Source organism: Ascaphus truei, chromosome 10 (genome assembly GCF_040206685.1).
Source record: "Ascaphus truei isolate aAscTru1 chromosome 10, aAscTru1.hap1, whole genome shotgun sequence".
NCBI classification, from domain to species: domain Eukaryota; kingdom Metazoa; phylum Chordata; class Amphibia; order Anura; family Ascaphidae; genus Ascaphus; species Ascaphus truei.
Window position 1 is genome coordinate 51,525,982 of NC_134492.1, and position 10,285 is coordinate 51,536,266.

Consider the following 10,285-nt stretch of genomic DNA (forward strand, 5'->3'; position numbering starts at 1 on the left):
CAAGTAATTTAGCAGAACAGTAAACACCGGAATGAAAAGATCACTTCCCCATACAGACTGTGGTTCAGCAAGTCTACAATGAAATGCTGGAAACTAAATTAGAATAAATTATGAGCAAAACATGCTGTTTATTCAATGTATTAGGAATCCCTGTTGTGCAATATTTACTAAATGAAATGCACTTAATATAATTATATTCCCAGGTATTGTAAATTTATACTAAAATGTACTAAAAGCATCAATGCCTTTGAAAACTCCGAACAGTATCCTGATAAATACCAGATCTGCTCTAAAGATTAACACTTTCTGGACGTAACAAAGGTTTAAAATTCTGCCATGCGAAATTAAACACCAACTTGCTATAATAATTATTATTTTATATTATATGCCAAAGCAGTAAAATTCAGGGCATTATTGAAAACCCTGCTCTCTGATTGGTTAAAATTCCAGGCATTATCCATAGTAATGCCCGGAATTTAAGCAGCTTGCAAAATGCAGTTTTCAATCTGTATGTTTCCAGCCAATCAGCTTTCAGAACAGCTGAGACAGGGCAGGGGATTGGTTTGAATTAAGTAAAAGCTCTGAGACATGGCAGGTGATTGGTCAAAAAGTATCAGCCACAGTTTGACTCCTCCCCCTCCCGAGCTGACTGAGATTTTCTGAACAGATTCAGTTGAATTGGGCGGGAGAGAGACTGCAAAGAAGTGTGTTGTGTATAGAGGTGCAGTGTTGTGTGTGTTTGGGGGGGGGGAGGAGAGGGTGTAGAGGTGCTGTGTTTTGTGAAGAGCTGGGGGGGAGAGTGCAAAGTTTAGCAATGGCTGCATTTTTGATTGTGGCTGCAGTGTGTGTGTGTTGTGCTGTTGTATGTGTAGCAGCAGTTTGTGTGAGTGTAGAGCTGATGTGTGTGTGTGTGTGTGTATAGAGCTCCAGTGTGTGTGTGTGTGTGTGTGTGTGTGTGTCAGTAGCAGTGTTTATGGGTGTAGCATGTGTGTGTAGCCGCATAGTTTGTGTGTGTGTAGAGCTGCTGTGTGTGTGTAGAGGTGCTGTGTAGTGAGTGTAGAGGAGGTGCTGTGTTGTGTCTAGAGCTCCAGTCTGTTTGTGTGTGTGTAGAGGCACTGTGTTGTGTGTGGTGTGTGTGTGTGTGTGTGTGTGTGTGTGTGTGTGTGTGTGTGTGTGTGTGTGTGTGTGTGTGTGTGTGTGTGTGTGTGTGTGTGTGTGTGTGTGTGTGTGTGTAGCAGCAGTTTGTGTGTGAGCTGCTGTGTGTGTGTGTGTGTGTGTGTGTGTACACAGAGGGGGCGGCAGTGTGTGGATATAGATATCTGCAGTGTAAGAGTATATAGAGGTGGTTTCATGTATTTACCATTTTATTTGAATAAAAAAAAATCTATTTAACTGTACAAAAGTGGCTATTATTTATGAAATAAGCCTACATTTAGCCTATAATAGTAATAATCCCCTCAGAACAGGGCATTACTGGCCAATAATGCCCTGGCTGGGTTAAAGTCCCTCGGCTTCGCCTAGAGCCTTCAACTCTTCCAGCCAGGGCATTATTGGCCAGTAATGCCCTGTTCTGAGGGGATTATTACTTAATTAAAATACACATTCTCTTATTGATGCAGCCTTTTATCAAATCTTGCAATTGTTATTTATCTTATTCTAATCAACAATTTTACATTAATTAGTACACATTGCACCACGGTGTTTGTGTCACATATAAGAAGATTAGGGTTTGTGCCTGGCTAATTTTCTTGACATTGGGAAAATGGGAAAAATCAGCGTTCAATATCACAGAAATATAAGCAACGAGAAGGGAATTTCCTGTAATTTCCTGTAATTCTGAAACACCATTTTTTTTTATTTATTCTGAAATGCAATCTTTAAGGAAATTCATTTCCTGGCCCAATCGCATTATTTCGTCGTCAGCCGCCGTTTGCAGCTGCAGGGCTTCACCCGTCTTGGATTCAAGGTCGGTGGATCTTTAGGAGAGGCCATTTATTTAGTCTTTTAATTAGTATACTGCAGCTTTCAGGTCGAGCTGGTGCATTTTCTCATGCATTTTGATAAAGAGTTCCTTCAGGTATGGTCGAGTAATTTCTGCGTCTTCGATGAGCCCTAAGACTAGGGCCGCTTTATACATTAGGCTGACTAGGCACAGTGCCTTGGGCCTACAAACCTTTTAGGGCCTACAATATTTCACTTGAAAAAATACCTAAACAAAAAAAATTACAAAATAAGAGAAAACAGCAAATTTTAATTTAAAATGCCTTCAAAGTATCGATACCTTTAAATATCGAAACAAAAGTATCAATGCCAAATATCGCTAGTATCGAAAGAAACAAGCAAACGATGAAATTAGCATAGAAATGAGTAAAAATATCGAACACACAGGACTCTAGAAATAAAAGTGCCTAGGGCCTAAAAAGGTCTTAAAACGGCCCTGCCTAAGACCGTCCAGTCTTGTTCTTTGATGATGGGCGCACGTGCTGCAGCGCCATCTTGGTTCTCCACTGTTGGGACCTGATCCGCGCTGTGGGGCCGTGAAGAATTGGGAGACACCTTTGGTAGGCGGCTTTTTGAGCTTGCAAGCCATAGCAGGGAGTTTTAGTCAATCGATCCGTCGAAAAAGTTTAAGGGTCTGAGAGGTTGAAATTGCCTTTTTAATCTAGTTATACTAAGAGAGTCCCGGGGGCTCCCTCGCTAACCAGCCATTCCCGATGACGTCACCGGAAGTCTCCATCTCTCTGCTTTTTAAAGCTCCCGCTCTGGATGACATCAGGGCTTCCTATCGAGCTGTATGTTGCGGGGAGCTTTGAACACCTCTCCCAGGTAGACATTTCCATTGTTTTTCCTCTTTTTTCGCACAAAACGGGGGCTGTGCAGATGTGCAATGGAAAATTGGCAATTTGTACTGCATTGTGTCTGATTTGAGCATCTTTCTTTCATTAATGTATGATAATGATATACTTAATATATCCTTTGATGCACCCTGTTCTTCACTCCAGAGATAATCTGGCATAGAGATGTGTAAATGGTATCACAAAAATAACCTTGACTTCTTAAAAGAAATGTGTAAATCAGCAGGAGTCCTAGCAAAGGCGATGTTTTTCTGCAGGGCCCGCTGTGATATATTACTGTCCAAAAATACCAGATTCCTATGGAAAGTCTGTGATATTCTCAGATATACAGTACTGTGAATACTGGATGTTCTGCCAATGCATCAAAAGCTATGAATGGACATGGGCACATGTATTTCTTAATCATAAAGCTTTTATTATGCATAGAGTAGACGACATTTCGTCTGCTGGACTTTCTCAAGTGATGTGGTACTTTTGGTTGCAGTAAACATCTATAAATATTTCTGCCAATGCATCTGCCAGTGCATTCATTTTTACAGAAGCCCATACAGTAGGGCTAGATTAATTTAGCAGTGCTTAACCATAAGACACACAACCGCATAATAACAAACTGTACAGCCCATTCACCCTATTGGGCCATATGGCATCTTATGGCCCTGTGAGTTATGGTGCAGCACCATACTCTTTCTTATGGCTTAGCTATGTAGTAAATAGGGTCCAAAGTAGGTTAATTTCTCACAATCAGGAACAGCATACAAAATAAACACAGGTGAAACAAAAAAGTTACTCGGCGAGCAATCCCTTTGAGGTTCTGCTTCATGTCTTCGTGATGAACTGCAGTTTGAATTCGATGTCTAAGTTAAATAAAATATTGGGAAGTTACTACAGGGGGCAATATTTCTCTTTTTAATGTGCAGCCAGACGGTAGAGTGATTTCCATGCCTCTGTCACAGAGTTTAGAAGGTAATGTTCTGTGTCACACTTGCTAGGCCTTAATTACGACCAGCTGCTCTCACTTACTGAAGCTACGTCTGTAAAGTTGGCTACAATCTGCAAATGTCAAAGTTCCCCAGCATGCCTTACAGATGTACCCAGTTTTACCTACTGATAACACAGAACATCACGTTACAATGCAGAATATCACCGAGTTTCCATAGGATTCCATGGCTATGATAACGCTGAATATAATATTCCACCATAACGCGCCAGCGGGAGCAATAACCTCTGCTTTCTGGATATTCATTTTTTCCCTCTAGCACCAATTTGGTGTTGCTTTGGTAGAAATTGAGTAGGAACGTGGCGAACATACTCAGACCATATCTGGTCAACCTTTAATCTACTTGTACTATAGAAGTATTGTAGATGACCTCCAAAGAGGTCTATTGGGAAGATAAGTAACACCAGCCAATAATTTTAGACTAGGTTGGTACAAGCTTAGTTCTACTCCTCAAGGCTCCGAAATTGATCAGGTTTTCAAGATATTGCTAATTGACGTAATTAATCCATTAAAATTGGTAAATTCTGAGTCATTGATGTAACTGTTGCGGCCCCTTCTAACCTCCTTTGTCACGGACTTTGCCGCGCGTCAGCCACATTCACCAGACAGCGCTAATGGCGCTTAACATTGAAAGCGCCCGCGGCGCCCAAAATGGACGAAAATATGCCGCATCTGCCCGTGATTTTAAAAATCGCGGGGAAACGGCCGCAGGAGGTTAAAGGCGGCCACCACTGTAACCTCCAGAGAGAGGACCCAGTGGGATTTGGGGAATAACTAAATGGTATTTTATTGGAAATGTGGTAGTGATTTGTATAAATGGGATTCCATGAGATGCTGGTGCTAATCTGGTGCTATCATATCAAAAGCCCCAATTACTTCAAGCTTATATTTAGCAGTTTTGGTAAAAGTCCAGTGTTGTATTTTTTGGGGAAAATCAGAATGGTAGATTTGAGAAGTGGAATAAATTAAGTCTAACTGAAATTCTGTGCTTTTTGTGGCTTCCTTATAATGACCTTGATATTCTTATGCTTCTCCATGACATGACAATAAATGCATGTGCAATACTGTATTTGTAAGGGTGAGCTATATGTATAAACTTTCTAAAATGTTCATCTAATGCTTGAGGAGTGTCTCAGTGAGTAAAGGCTAAATACACATTTATCTCTCTCAGGCAGCAAATATACGGATGCAGCGGACGGTATTTGAACATTTCACGCGTCATGTACAAGATTGGAAACTGCGGGATGAATTCCAGCCTTCCCGCACTAAGATACGAGCGCGGCGAGAGCATAAAAACAAATTTTAGTGTTCTGGCTTTAAAAACATGAAATTGACACAGTAGCACAGTGGCACAGTAGCACAGTAACACAGTAACACAGTGACACAGTGACACAGTGACACAGTAGCACAGTGGCACAGTAGCACAGTAACACAGTGACACAGTGACACAGTGACACAGTAGCACAGTAGCACAGTAACAGTGACACAGTAGCACTGTAGCACAGTGACACAGTAGCACAGTAGCACAGTAACAGTGACACAGTAGCACAGTAGCACAGTACTGTACACATTACAATTCATCCATTTTATTGCAAACGAAGAAACAGAATCCATGAAATTCAAACAAAATATCCGCGATAAGCGCGGGTGCCTGGGGCGATTGGCTGCGTTCATGCTGCGTGGGGAACAGCAGAGAACTCAAAATCGGCGCCGAGATGTGTTCGAATAGCGGCCGCTCCATAAGTAGATTACAACTCCAGTCCAAGAAGAGCAGATAGTGGGAGGAAAAATATACTATAGTGTGGATATCCCAGTGCTCGGGAGTGAAAACAATCAGATCTAATTGTAGTGGACTCACATTTATATAGTAAAATGGGGGGTGCACAAAGTTTTCCCCCTCCGCACCCCTGCCTGCTCTCCTCCCCTGCTCATGCCCCACCCCTGCTCGGCTCCGGCGTCATGTGACATTACGTGACCCCCGCGACTGCATGATGCCGGGTTACCATGGCGACGCGTCGCCGAAGACAACACCAAGACAACACCATCTGAATTAAGGTAGGAGAAGTTACAGTGGCCTTGCACGGTCCCCTGGCACTTCATTTAAATGCATTGAGGTAGAGCACGGGACCTCAGTAACTGCCGCGCCCTCCTGGAAAATCTTGCGCCCCTCAGTTTGTGCACCCCTGTAAAGTAAAACACAAGCCCGTGAAGGTTTCCAATAATTCAGGATGTAGTTAACCAGCTTTTACTGTCCCAACAAAGAAAAACAGAACAAATTGTATTAGTTCAGGAGACAAGATACAAAGTTAAGTCTTATTTATTTCAGTCACAAAGGTAAGAAGAAATGCAAGCCTGTGAGGGAGTGAAGAGTTAACTCTCTCACTATGCATGCTCAGGAGACCATGCCTTAAGCTGCGGCCAGGGTGGCGCTGAGCTGGCGAGGGCCCTCACGCTGGCCGCGATGAAACACATTGCAGCAATATGTGTGGCCAGTGTGAGCAAGCGCATGCGCATGCTTGGTGCTTAGCAGCTTGCCGAAACAAGAAAAAATTAATTTGTCTCTTGCTCGCGCGTCAATGAGGGCAAACCAGCTCCGTGACATCATGGCCGCTCCCCCCAAATCACCCCCCCCGTGCGCGCACCTAGCTGGCCACAAATCTCCTGGCCAAACAGGGAGCGTGATGTCACTGCGCATGAGCGCCAGCGTGCCCGCTCCCTGCCTGGCCACAGCCTTAGCTGTAAGCTCTGCTATGCTGTTGGCTATTAGCTAACGGAGGAGAGAGCAGAGAGAGAGAGCAGAAAGCTATGTTATGGCCTTTTAAAGCTTGTTTTCCAGATGAGATCCTATGGATTGTGAAATTTAATCTGGTATCCAGGGAAAGGGAAGAGGTGGGATTCAGTAACGCTGCGATCGCTGCCAGCCAGGAGGCTCCCACTGACCCGCCGCTTCTGAGCAGTGAAATGTCCCCAGACACATCAATGGAGATCAGTCCGGTAAGTCGAGCCTGATGTGACTGACCTCCCGACCACGGGCAGTGTGACTCAGGACAAGGTGACTCAGTGGAACTACGCTTCCTTGAGTTCGGAGGGGATGTGGAAACATTGATGCTGCCTCCGAGCCCTGGGCAGGTCTGCTGTATATGGAGAAGGTCCAGATGACACAGACCAACAGGGGACCCATGTCCGACAGCTATTCATTCCTGAGGCATACTGAGCGTAGCTCCAGCGACTGGCCAATGAGATCCCGCTGCCAGAGCATCAAGAGGTGACTCGGATCAGCTATTCCAGGTTGGTTTAGGAAATCTTGCCTACAATATATGTATTTAATGGCCATTATATACGTAAGTATGATAGGCCTAACACTGTAACGCTCGGCATGCCCACAAGCCAGACGAGACCCCGGGACTGAGGTGGAAAGGGATAATACCACACACCTAACAGTAAACGGGGGCACGTCCGGAGTGTGGAAGTAGCGTAGATGGTCCGGGTAACAACAATAGAAAGAGTACCGTACTTGCCAACTCCAGCGGTGGTAGGTATAGTCCATAAGCCAATGGTCGTGGAATGGAGAGAGCAGCGTAGTTGAGTGTCCGTAAGCCTGGGTCGTGGAGTGGAGAGAGCAGTGAAGTAGATTGTCCGTAAGCCGTGTCAAAGGGATATAGAAGTCTGCAAGGTAAAGAGTCCAACGCCAAGTCCAAGGGTACCAGAGAGCAGTATAAACGGAGTCCAAAGCCAATGGTCAATATCCAGGGAGGTCAGCAGAATATCCAGGGACAGGAACAGGGGCTGAAAGACAAAAGGGGCCAGGCAACAGCAGACAGCACCAAGGTACAGAAGCTATGCAGAGCAAGGAGGTAATGGTGAGGGGAGACTAAATATGGGGTTGGGGACCTATCAGAGGAATGGGAGGAACAGAGGAGTGGTCAGAGGAAGGACCTGATAGGAGGGAAGTGTTTGGGAAGCTGTGGCCTATTGGAGCAAGGGGAGGAACGGAGGAGCGGCCCGGGGAAGGACCTGATAGGGGAAAGGTGTCTGGGTAGCTGGGGCCTGCCACAGCAAGGGGAGGAGCGGAGGAGCGGCCCAGGGGAGGACCTGATAGGGGAAAGGTGTCTGGGTAGCTGGGGCCTGTCACAGCAAGGGGAGGAATGGAGGAGCGGCCTGGAGAAGAGCCTGATGGGAGAGAAGAGCCTGGGGGGCGGACCTGACGGGGAAGAGACAGGGAAGCGCGTGGAGTGTGCGCCACGTCATCGGGGGCGGAGTCAGGCACCAGGCACCAGAAAATGGCAGCCTGGGTCCGCACGCGCCCGTAGGGGTGACGCGCGCGACACGGAAGTGTGGAGGCAGCGGGAGAGGGAGCCGCAAGGAGCGAGGTACGCTACCGGGGAGCCTGGGCGGCATGTCAGAGAGGTAAGGAGGCGCTGGCAGCGGGTGTGCCCGCAGCGCGGATCCTTACAAACACGAGCCTGGAGTAGGGGATAACAATTGTGTTAAATCAGCCTACCGCTAGTCACCAGAGTTTTGGTGACTACCATTACAATGAGTAAAATTACTTTGTTGACTCATTTTCATGCTCAGTTGGGATATATTTAACACACACATTAAAATAGGAGTTATTTGAGAAGTTAATAATTGGCTCACTAAAAACAACATATTTTTTCAAACAAAACAATGTCACATGTTTAAAACGGGTGGCACCCCCACAACTCTCCTCGGGATGAATATTTCATCAAAACGCATTTCACAAATGGATGTACTGTACAGTACAACACAAACAGATTTTTCTACATCTGGAAATTAAACAGCAAATGTGTTAGAGGTGGCGATACCTTCACTATCTCTCCATGTGGATGTTAGATCACAACCCTTTTCAATGGATTAATATTTTTTTTATAAAAAGAAAAACTCATGGTAGACTAACAGTTATGAGATTTAAACTATTGTTTACTTAACCATGATTTTGTGTAGTTGTATTGAGCAATGGTTGCTATCCTTTATACAAAAATGTTACAGAGCCACACTTTACATAATGTTCCTGTAATAGGCTCCCCATAGATTTCTACTAAATTGAATTGTGTGTTATCCTGTGTTGTAATGGCATCATAATAATATTCCCACCGCTGTTTTTAAATCATCAGGATTATTATATTATAATGTGAACTTTTTAAGTTAATTTAAATTGTGCTACAGTATATTAGAGGAGATGTTAGTGTTATTAGCTCAGGGGCGGACAACTCCAGTGCTTAAGGGCCACAAACAGGTCAGGATGTCAGGATATTCCTGCTTCAGCACAGGTAGCTCAATCCGTGGCTCATTCGATGATCACCTGTGCGGAAGCGGGGACATCCTGAAAACCTGACCTGTTTGTAGTCCTTGAGGACTGGAGTTGGCCATCCCTGTATTAGCGAGTTGGCCACCCCTGTATTAGCGAGTTACCACCCCTGTATTAGCTTCTACATGTAATCCCTACACGTGTACACATCTACTGTAGTTCTCCCTATATAACTATATTGAATGTCATAGTGGTGTATGCTATTGGAGAGAGAATAGCAATGGTTGAGAGGAGGAAATCATCAACTTGGAGTCAAATAAAGCCAATGAAAATCCAGATGAAATGGGGACATCTCAGGCCATGTAAATCTCACTACTAAATAAGGGATCCTACAATGCGGGCTAAAAAAGACAAATTAGGCAACAAAGTGTAAGATTGTCACTAAAAGACAGAGCAAGCTATCTGACTGTTAACGCTCTGCAGATAGTCGTGTTAGCAATGTCTATGCTTTTGTAAGAAATAAATAATAATAACTTTAATCATATAGCGTTTTTCTCCCAAAGGGACTCAGCGCGTCACAATTACAGTATAGCGCGCAGTACGCAGCACGTAGGATTGTTACAGACACAGTGCCGGCTTATTGGTTCAGAAGAGGATAGAGTCTGTATTGGTCCTGGAAAAAGGAATATTCAATGTAGGGATTTAATGTAGAGATGTGTGAATTAGTCTAAATCCGAGCTGCGGCCCTTCTGGGGTGATAGCCGCATTACGTACAGGACTACGTTTTCCATGTCAGAGAAGTCTAAAAATGAAAGATGTGTCAGGCAAAAATAATGTACAGCATTGTTAGCATGTATGTTCTCCTAACACTACTTACTTCCTAGTAACGAAAGACCCCATATTGTGTTTAAATAAACTCAGCTGGCAATTTATTGAAATATAAAAGAGGCTCATTATCCCAGTTATGTGAAAAGTTTTCAAGTGGTTTCAAGACATTTCTACTGTAGCTTCACATCTCAAATGCCAAAGTGGTTTTTCCTGCAGGTAAGTAAAAATGATAAACCCCAGACTGTATAAACCTGATATTCAGAACGTAATAAAACAGAATGATGTTTCTTGTTACACTTTAGTATTTGTGGTGATGGCGCCTAAATCTTCTTCTTT